The sequence below is a fragment of the Elgaria multicarinata genome, chromosome 4, assembly GCF_023053635.1.
Source record: "Elgaria multicarinata webbii isolate HBS135686 ecotype San Diego chromosome 4, rElgMul1.1.pri, whole genome shotgun sequence".
Classification (NCBI taxonomy): domain Eukaryota; kingdom Metazoa; phylum Chordata; class Lepidosauria; order Squamata; family Anguidae; genus Elgaria; species Elgaria multicarinata.
Genome location: NC_086174.1, coordinates 41022473 through 41032849, shown reverse-complemented (window position 1 = coordinate 41032849; position 10377 = coordinate 41022473).

The window sequence follows — 10377 nt, the reverse complement described above, 5'->3', positions numbered from 1 at the left end:
AGACAGCAGTATGAAAGCGGTATATAAAAAGCGGTATATTGAAGTGCACTGCAGGATCTACACTCCTGCTTTATTGTGGTAATGAAGTGCATTGACAACTGTTGGGGCCCATTGACACATCTACACCCAGCAGGATATAACACTATGAAAGTGGTATGAAAGCAGTATATGGTATGTGCCAATGGGTCCAAACAGTTGTCAGTGCACTTCAATACCACTATAAAGCAGTAGTGTGGCTCTTGCCTTTTATATACCGCTTTCATAGTGGAATAACTGCTTGGTGCAGATGAGCCCTGAGAAAGATATGATGAACAGCACAACCCAAACAGGTAGGGTGGCCAGCTACTATGACTCGCCAAAAAGGAAGAAATGGATCGTCATGAAGGAAGATACAGATTTGCATAAAATTTGCATATCCTAATTTATGAATTACTATGATTTAAATAGAAATACCACACAGCTCACCATGTTGGGAAAAACTGACTGGATGGCCTGAGTGCCTGCCCTCAGTCTTCAGTTCAGGTACCAGCTGTTGATGAGCCCCTGTGCTCCCTCCTGATGGTTATTTGACTTTAAACTGGATGTGGACTGGACAGCCCTTCAAATTGAGGACTGTCCTCTGTTAAGTAGGACACATGGCCACCCTAAATACATGTCGACTCAAAAGTACATCCCATTGAGCTCAATAGGCCTTCCTCCTAGGTAAGTGAGTATAGGATTGCAACCTTTGCTTGTTATATTAACACTGATCTCCAGTAAATATGATTATGATTGGGCACTTTCAGCGTTTGTTCACTTAGCACAAAAAGGTAGAATAAATTACTCTAGATGTGTTCATTAAAGCAAGGCAAAGCACTGTGTGACATTTCATTTTTCTGCCTTGGTTTATATCACATTCTGTTTTAATGACAATTTTATTTCTAATTTGCAGTTTAGTCTCGACTTGGTTAAAGCTATACTGTTTTATGTAATTATCTATTATTGGGAGAAAGCTGTAAATAATCCACTGCTACTACAATTACCACTTTGTTAATGCCTCAGGAGATCCCCGTCAGGCTAAAGATGTGGTGAGCGTATTCAATGTACACTATTTTGGCAGTTCATGGTTTTTAATCCTATTAATTCAGAAGGGATTTTCTTCTTATTTTTATTCGTTAGATGTTAGTTGTTACATTTTAAATGCAAAACAGGATATATCCAACAAACGTACCCTGCAGTATTTAAATGGAGAATGCAATTGCTGAACTATAGCCTTCCTTTATTATTATCACCACCACCACCACCACCACACTTTTTTGGATACAAATCCTACCAAGGTGGCTCTGATTTATAGTAATGCCAATGAAATTAGATGGCTTGTAATTTGCTGTTTCTAATGCTCATATGTGTACCTAGGAATAGGAAAAGGAGAAATATTCAAGCACATTGAGGATCTCTGCTTTCCACCTTAATGTTTGTCTCACCTCATTCTTGCTCCCGAACATGAACATTTGTGGATTTTTTTAATGGTAAAAGTGTGCATTTCTGAATATGAAAAATGCACACTTCTCAAAGCACGCATCCAAACTCACGCACACACACATGCACACACACACAGAGGCTAAATCACAAAAATGCTGATTTGGATGGGGGAATGCACATTTTTTTGAAAATATGCACATGTACAAGTGCATATTTTCAGAAGGGTGGACTTGCACTGGTGCGTCCTTTCGAATGCGAATGCAAACTCGGGAAATGACAAAACCCTGTGTGTACCAAGGTTAGACAGCTAGCCAACGTTATTCAAATTGAGATTGCTTAGGAGTGCCTGCACAACTTTTTCCCTCAGTCCTTTCAGCCAGAAAGGAGCTTTTCTGTAGTTCTTACTACTTTAGAAACCCCTCTCTTGTGCTTGCAGCAGTGCAGTTGTCTTCAAAGATAGTTTCAGTTTACCTTGTAAGAAAGCACTTTATTTTAAGACTCTATGTTGGGGTTATTTTCACGTTTATCCGTAACGTACAGCAATGTTACGATGCCAGTTACATTAAAGAGTCGTCTTGTTTGAAGCAATGGTATGAGTACTATTTGGCATGCATACCTGCACTGTAGGGCCATTGAGTCATTTCTATAGGGTGGCTACTTACACATCGTCAAATAAGAGGACACCAATTTGCATGTGCAAATGTCTACGTATAGCTGCCAATTTAGAAATCATAACTAGAATTAAAATACTAATGCAATACATTTCACCAGAGTGGAGAAGACAAGAGTAGGTGACTTGTGTGCCTGCTCAATCTGCTGTCCAGGAGCAAACTATTGGAGGTCCATGCTTTTCCTCCCCATGGTTCTTTGACTTTAAAACAGCTTTTGAGTGAAAACATCTTCCAATAAAGGCTTGTCCTTTGTAAAGTCGGCCACCCAGCCACCCTACGTTGTTAACAGTACCTAGTTGTAAGAATGGCAATCACCAGTCCTCCTGCCAAGCAGAACTACATACAATGCTCCTTCTCTTTCAACCACTGCCACCACCATTGTGGTTTTTTTGTCTTGCTCTGGGGTAGAAGAGAGCCTCCAAAGCAATGAAGCTTTATCCAGACTCTCCCCCATTGTCTATTCCACCATATCCTTCCCTGGGTTGGATCCAGGATCAGCCTTCTGTACACAGAAGGGCTCCACTCACAGAAGGTGCCTCTGCCCGATTTCTGGGGATACCCCCCTCACCCCCACACCACAGCTCACCCCATTCAGCAGAGTTCCCCAAACCCCCTATGTAGCATTTTCAGATAGCTGGAGGGGCTGATCTAGGGAGGAGGAGATGGGAAGTCTATTTCCACCAGCCGAGTTGCACATTCCTAAACCTGGATCCCACCCCTTGTCTTTAGCCCAAAGTGGATGGCTTAAATGATTAAGCAATCTATCATATGGGAGAACATTCCTTGAGTGATCAAAGTATGCAGTGAAGTCCAAGTTTCTGATTAAGAAAAGTTATTATCATTAAAATACAAGGACTAAGAAAACATGCAGGCAACCTTTAAATACAAATAAAACAATTATTCTCTAAATAACCTTACAATAGACTGATTGACAACAAATCAGCATTCTTACTTGTGTGGTGCGACTGTCCCCCAGTTAAATGGTAGCCAACTTTCATAGGGGGGTGGGGGAATCCATTTTTATTCTGTGGAGTTGGAAAGGAGGGATTAACAGGTGAAAGAGAATTGTCCAACCGGGAAGAGTCAGCATTCCTCAGAGGATCATTGATTCTCTTGTTGGTTGGCAGCAAGTTCCTGCTTACTTGCTGCCAACCAGCAAGTAAGCAGGAACCCCGTGATCGACACATGCTAATAGCCCAGATAGGTGGAACAAGGTGGCACGAACTGGCAAACAGACTCACCAGCAAGGGAGCGAGTATTCTGGGATGCTTTTGTACATTACAAGAGAAAGTTTACGGATTGGAGATGCTAGCTTATTGAGGTTAGGTAGAAGGATTCTGTAAGAGACAGGTGTTGACTACGCAGCCTTGGTGTACAAAACCAAGGCATGATCCAGACACAGGTAGTCTGTATGAGTAATTAGTAATACATAACCTGAAACATAAAAGATCAGGGCACTGCTGCATTATAAGACAGACATTGGATGTGATAGCTAAAATGCAGTCTTCCTGTTCAAAGGCAGTATACAGCAGGGGTTGTTGCCTTCATGCCTTTCTTTTATGAGTTATCCAGAGGCACCTGTCTGACCACTGTTGGAAACAGAATGCAGGTTGAGAGAGGGAAGGTTGGCATGACCCTTAGCTGTTCTTATGTTCTAATTCTACACACACACTGGGGTGAGTCCTTGTTTTCTCTGACAGTGCTGAAAGTACTTGATTGAGTTACTTCTGAAAACTTACCTTTTCATGGAGTGATTCTTTGCAGCACACTTGTCCCATCTGGATCCTTATAAAGCCTCACTGATTTTCAAAAGATCTCCGAGCAGCACAACTCCCAATCACCTGCCTGATGGCCTCCGCGGTTCATGTCATCTTTCAAAGTCAAATACTCCGGGTGTTTCTGTGAGGGTGCACTTCCACCGTCTGTGCCGCTCTTTCTCTTTCTTTATCTCTTCAGGTGCAGCAGGGCGTTCTGATATGTTACCTGTAAAAACTTTGGTGGGGGAATATTTGTCATCAAATCCAGCAAGGTGCTAACTAAACTGACTTTAAGTGTAGGAGTGTGTGTGTGTGTGTGTGTGTGTCAGCAATTCCAACACCTTGAGTAAACACTATCACTTGAGTAAACATTGTGAAAAACAGAGAAAAACAAAAGGTACAAAGAATAGTATCTAGTTTCCTGCTTCTCAGCTGTCATTACTCAGTTCTCTTATCTGCTTCCCATAGAAAGGTTACCCTCCAAGGGTGGTTAATGCTTTACTACCAACAATACTTTAGGGGTTTAATTTGTTTTTCCTCAAAACTCTACAAAGAAATATTTACGGAAGCATATGCCAAGCCAAAGGGATGGGCTCACCACATCATCAACTAAGAACCCATTGACTTTTTCTTCTTAACATCTCTTCACATTCACCATTGAGAGCGTCTCCAGAGAAGACTGCAGTGTTAGGGCTCATCTACACCAAGCAGGATATTCCACTATGAAAGCGGTATATAAAAGACAGGAGCCACACTACTGTTTTATATCGGTATTGAAGTGCACTGACAACTGTTGGGGCCCATTGACACATACCGCTTTCATACTGCTATATCCTGCTTGGTGTGGCTTCTGCCTTTTATATACCGCTTTCATAGAGCAATATTCAGCTTGGTGTAGATGAGCCCTTAGTCTGCAGAAGCAAAAAAAAAAAAAAAGTCGTGTGGCATCTTAAAGACTATCAAAGGTATTATGGCATAGCCTTTCGTGGACTGTGGTCTACTTTGTCAGATGCGTGAAGCATTATCTTGAGTTACAGATAGAAGCTCCATTGGATGAGCATTTCACTGCACGATTGTTACTGAGCACTCATGGATTGCTCACGTGATGTCGTCTGCCTCTCGCACATCTTCCGCCCCTTCTGGCCTTCATTGCACCACAACCCCCCCCCCCAGAAAAAGTCCGGTTGCTGCTCTCTCTTGCCAGACTGAATGGGCCTCGTTACTTCCTGTTTTCAGGAAGCAACGTCGGAGTGACGACGGAGAAACAATGGGAGCCGCGCGTTTCTACCTAGATGTGATGGGGCTCATATATGCACACACGCACACAAGATAACACTTTGTGCATCTGATGAAGTGGACTGTAGCCCACAAAAGCTAATGCCATTATACATTTGCAAGTCTTTAAGGCCACAAGACTTTGTTCCAGTGGAGATTGGTGACTCTGATGTCAGTGGGACAGTGAATCTGCTCCAGGTTTCAGTCAGAACTCTAAAAGTTCTGATGCATCTTAGATAGGGCCTTTAGATTTCTGACTGGTTCTGACTGAAACCCGAGTGGATTCACTGCCCCATTGACATCAGAGCCACCAGCTTCCACTGGCATAAAGTTTTGTGGCATAAAAGTCCTCCACTGCTTTGTTCGTTTTATGTTTTCACATACATTGCTAGAAGAAAAGACGCCAAACAGAATAACAAATGACCAAGAGTGATATGCAGCTTCAGAATCACTTCCCTCAGGAAGAGCCCAGACCTCAGTGGCAGAACACATGCTTTGTATGCATAAGGAGCTGTCCCTCATATCACTAGTGAAAATAGTAGGTCTGATGGACAAATGCCTGACTTGGTATTGGGCAAATTCTTCTGTTCCCCAAGTTGACCCAAAAAGGTCCTCCCAGAAACAAAGCCACCTGCTGTTTGAACTGGTGCTGAATTGTTTTCTCCATTTTAATAATGTTATGCTGGGTTTGAATGCTATTTATTGCTATTGCTCTTTTAACGCTCTTTTATAATGCTATTGATTCCTTCACTTGGACCTTAGCTAGACCTAAGGTTTATCCCGGGATCGTCCCAGGGTCATCCCTGTTCATGTAAATGACACACAGGATACCCCAGGAACAGGCAGGGACGACCCCAGGATAAACCTTAGGTCTAGCTAAGGCCACAGTTATTTGATGTTGTTTTAAATAATGTTTTATGGTGATATTTAAAATAAATAAATAAATATGATGTTATGTTTTAAGTTTATATGACAGAATGCACTTTGTGAAGACCTAGGGCAGATCTACACCAAGAAGGACATAACACTTTGAAAACATTTTGAAAACTGTATAGGGAGTGTGTCCTGGGCCTCAACAGTTGTCACTACTGTTATAAACTGTTTTTATAACAGTACAAGTATCAAAAATACTTTGATTGATTGGTTGATTAATGTTAGGGCTGCCAGATTCAATAAAGGACAGAACTCTTGGACTTTAGAAGTGTAGAGGAAAGAAATTTGCTGAACACATCTTCTCCTATCACTGCAGCACTATGCTTAGAGAAGCTGTTCTTCTCGAATTCTTCCCTTGTGTTAAAGGCACAGGGTTCCTTGATCACAATAAATGTGCCAACGGTTCTCCAGGCCCAGATTTATCACCTTCAGTGATCTGGACCCTCCCTCAAGGCAGTGCTGCCTGTTCAGTGTTTGCTTGATTCCAGGGGGAGTGGGAGCTATATCTAAGAGCAGGTTTTTGACCTCTAGGTTTAGGCCAGGTGGATTTAAGGAGCTGTTTCACAGGAATGCAACATAAATAAAAGCTGATTGTACCAGGAGCGCAAAGCCAGGCCTCCTTCGTTGCAAGCAAGTTGCTCGGAGATGATAAACACCAGCGCTGCCAGCTCATCTTGACAGCAAGTGCGCTCTGTTAATCACTGGCTCTCTAGGGAAATGGCAGGTATATTCCCCTCCAGGTGCTGTGATTCATTGTCTGGAACCGATAGCTCTGCTTAAACGGTGGATTAACATGATTTAAGAAATATTCATTGCAAAAGTTGATTAGAAAGCCCCATCAGCAGCCTGGCAGGGGATTCACTTAGTGCAGCATGACACCATTTTGTGATTGTCAGCTTGCCTATAGATGGCTCATATAGTGATGTGTCCATTTACATGGGGGCTTAGAAATATAAAAAACTGGGCTATATTTTACTGGTGTCTTTCCACTGATGGAAGGCTGGTTGAGCCAGTAGAAATGTCCAACAGCAGAAAAGAGAGGGAGGCAATTTTTAGGTGATTCTTCCTCCCACTGCAGCTGCCCAAGCCCACCCCAAATCTGGACCAGAGGATTGGGGGACCCTTCCATACATCACAGGAGGTGGTGGAGGCTGTAGAAGTAGGGGGAATTACTGAAAATATCCTATATCCCCATTTCACGTAAGAAAGCCTCTGTTGAGTGAAAGAGCCTTTCATCTGCAGAGGGGTACCAGTGGATACAATCTACTAGTGTTGCAATGGATGTTAGCTTGTTTTGTGTTTTGGGATAAAAGCAGTGCTTTGGGAGGACCAAACTATTTCTTGAACCGCCCCTCCCATGAATGCTGCAAAATGCTCAATTTCCTCACACCTTTTCACTGTCATCCAACCCACTGTTGCTTCAGTGCCATTTTTTTAAAAAAAATAAAATGGATCTTCTTCTGCCTGGATACAATACAAACCAAATTGAAGTGCATGTAATCAAAGGAATGATGCTGTGATACCTAGCCAATCAGAGTTCACTGCATTGAGGGGAGACATGATAGCACTCTTCAAGTACTTAAAAGGTTGTCACACAGAGGAGGGCCAGGATCTCTTCTTGATCATCCCAGAGTGCAGGACACGGAATAACGGGCTCAAGTTACAGGAAGTCAGATTCCGGCTGGAAATCAGGAAAAACTTCCTGACTATTAGAGCAGTACAACAATAGAACCAGTTACCTAGGGAAGTTGTGGGCTCTCACACACTAGAGGACTTCAAGAGGCAGCTGGACAACTATCTGTCAAGTATTCTTTAGGGTGGATTCCTGCATTGAGCAGGGGGGTTGGACTCGATGGCCTTGTAGGCCACTTCCAACTCTACTATTCTATGATTCTATGATTCTATAGGTGGAATTCATTTGGTTCTCATTTTCATGCAAACGTATCTAGCGTGAACCAAAACTCAGTTACTCTTCATAATTGACACTTCTCTGAATTTTTCAATGAAGTTCTCCAATCCAAAAATGCCTATAAATGTGTATATTGGGGAAAGTGCATACAAAGATGCATATATTAGTGAAAATAACATTAAAATGCATTATATTATCAAGATTCTGTGCAACAAATGTGCCTATTAGGCAAAACTGCATACAAAATGTCTGCATTGGGGGAAATCTGCACCCATTCATGCAGACATTAACAACTCATACTTCTGGATGCACTGAATTTAAGTTTGGAAAAATTCTTAATATTTTGGATGAACCAAAGTTAAGACTAGAAAAAAAGAGAAACTAAGAGAAAATGGGAAATGACAAATTCATCCATCTCTAAGAACCATTTATTTCACCCCAATGGGCAAGCTTTTATCCTCTTTCGATGCCTAATTTCCCCCCTCCCTCTCATAGGTGTGTGATTGCTTCAGTCTGCCAAAAATGTTTTTGAAAAGCACTCCCTTTTTGCTGAGCCTGAAAAACCACTAAGAGGGAAGTCCAGAAACAGAAAGCTGGCTCGCACAATGAGCTAAAGTAGAGTCCAGTGTTAGGTGAGCAAGCCTAGGCAAGCCTCAGCCTTCCATTTTTGATTAAACACACCTTGTCATGCCATCCTCACCTGACTAATAGCTTCATCCAATGAGCGTTTTATTTCACGCTCATTACTGGGCACTCACAGAGTTTGCTCAGGTCCCTCACATGACGTCATCTGCCTCCCGCACGCCTTCCACCCCTTCTGGCCTACCTTGTGCAACAACAACAAAACCTCATTAAGTCTGATGTTTTTTTTTAAACTCAGAATTGCTGCTCTCTCCTCCTGTGTGCTGGAGAAGCAGCGCCATTAGAACAGCGGACTCAATGGGCCTCGTGCTCCTTAGGTACTTCCTCTTCTTGAAAGAAGAAGTAACTTGAAGAAGCAAAACACGGGCGGAGAAGCGAAGGTAGGGAGCTTGTTAACCCCCGGTGTGATGGAGCTCTAATTGTGGTTAAAATTAGTCAGCGTCAAACTGGGATTTATGAAGCTTAGGGCAGGGTGAGAATTTAGTTTCATTTGGGGTTTCATAAGAATTTACCAAAGTCCACAAAGTTCTTCACATTAAAGACAGAAAGAATGTGTGTTTGTTTTTTAAAAAGACGAGTGTGAGAATAAAATGGACAGATCCGGCCATCCAGGCTCAGGGTTTTGACTACTTAGCTTTTAAAAGCTGGGTTTGAATCTCTGTGAACCATGTTAATGCTTAATTAGGTTGTTATTTCCAACAGACTCTTCATCTTTAACACCAACATGGCAGACAAGTAAATCATGCTCTTCTCTATGCTGGGAATAGGTGTAGCTATTGAATTTGGCCAGTGCAGTTGGGTGAGGATTTTGTTTTAGTTCTGTTTTGTTAAGAATTTATTGAAATTCATGAAGGTTTTCATATTTGGGACAGAAAGAACTTGAGATTTTTTTCTGATTTTTTTTTTAAAAGTGCAGGAGAAAGCAAAACTGACAGATCCACCTGCCCCTTATGAAGCTGCCTTTCCCCCACTAACCACCATTGAAATTAACCATGGTTTACGGTTCAGAACATGTGCTAAGCTGTAGTTATTCTAAAATGGAAGGCTGCCTTTTTGTAGACTTGCCAGAAACGTTGGCTAGTGCAAAGTACAGCTGATTGACTACTCATTGGAAGCCGTAATAGACTTCCCCACTGTTTAATCAGCCATGCTGGTTGCCAGTTCATTTCCAGGCACAATTTAAAATGCTGGCCATTAGCTATTATGCTCTGAATGACTTGGATCCTGGCTAATTGAAGGAGCACCTTCTTCCAAACAATTCTGCCCAGAGACTCTGTTTTTCTTTGGAGGCTTTCTTCTGGGTGCCCCTGGTATGGGAAGTTGGAGACCAGAGATACCGTATCTGGAATGCCCTCCCCAGAGGAACTCATCTGGCACCAACTTCTATGTCTTTTAAAAACATTTTTATAGCTTCTTGATGCCAGGTGAAGATTATTTTTTAATTTGTCCGGGCAACTTTATAACTGCTTTTAGTAGTGTTTTATTGCACCATTTTATCATTCTCATGGCAGCTGCTCCTGTACTTTTAATGTCATAAGTGAGTTTTATTGTATGCTAACGTTTTAGTAGAACACCAAGCCAGGAGTCTCTCACAGAAGGGTAAACAAAGATCCTGCATATATATGTAAGCTTCCTGCCAATATGCTAACACCCTGCAGCATCTGTACTGTGCTTCTTTTACAAGAAAAAAAAATCTAGGGCTTCCAACTGTTGTTACTAGTAGCAGAGG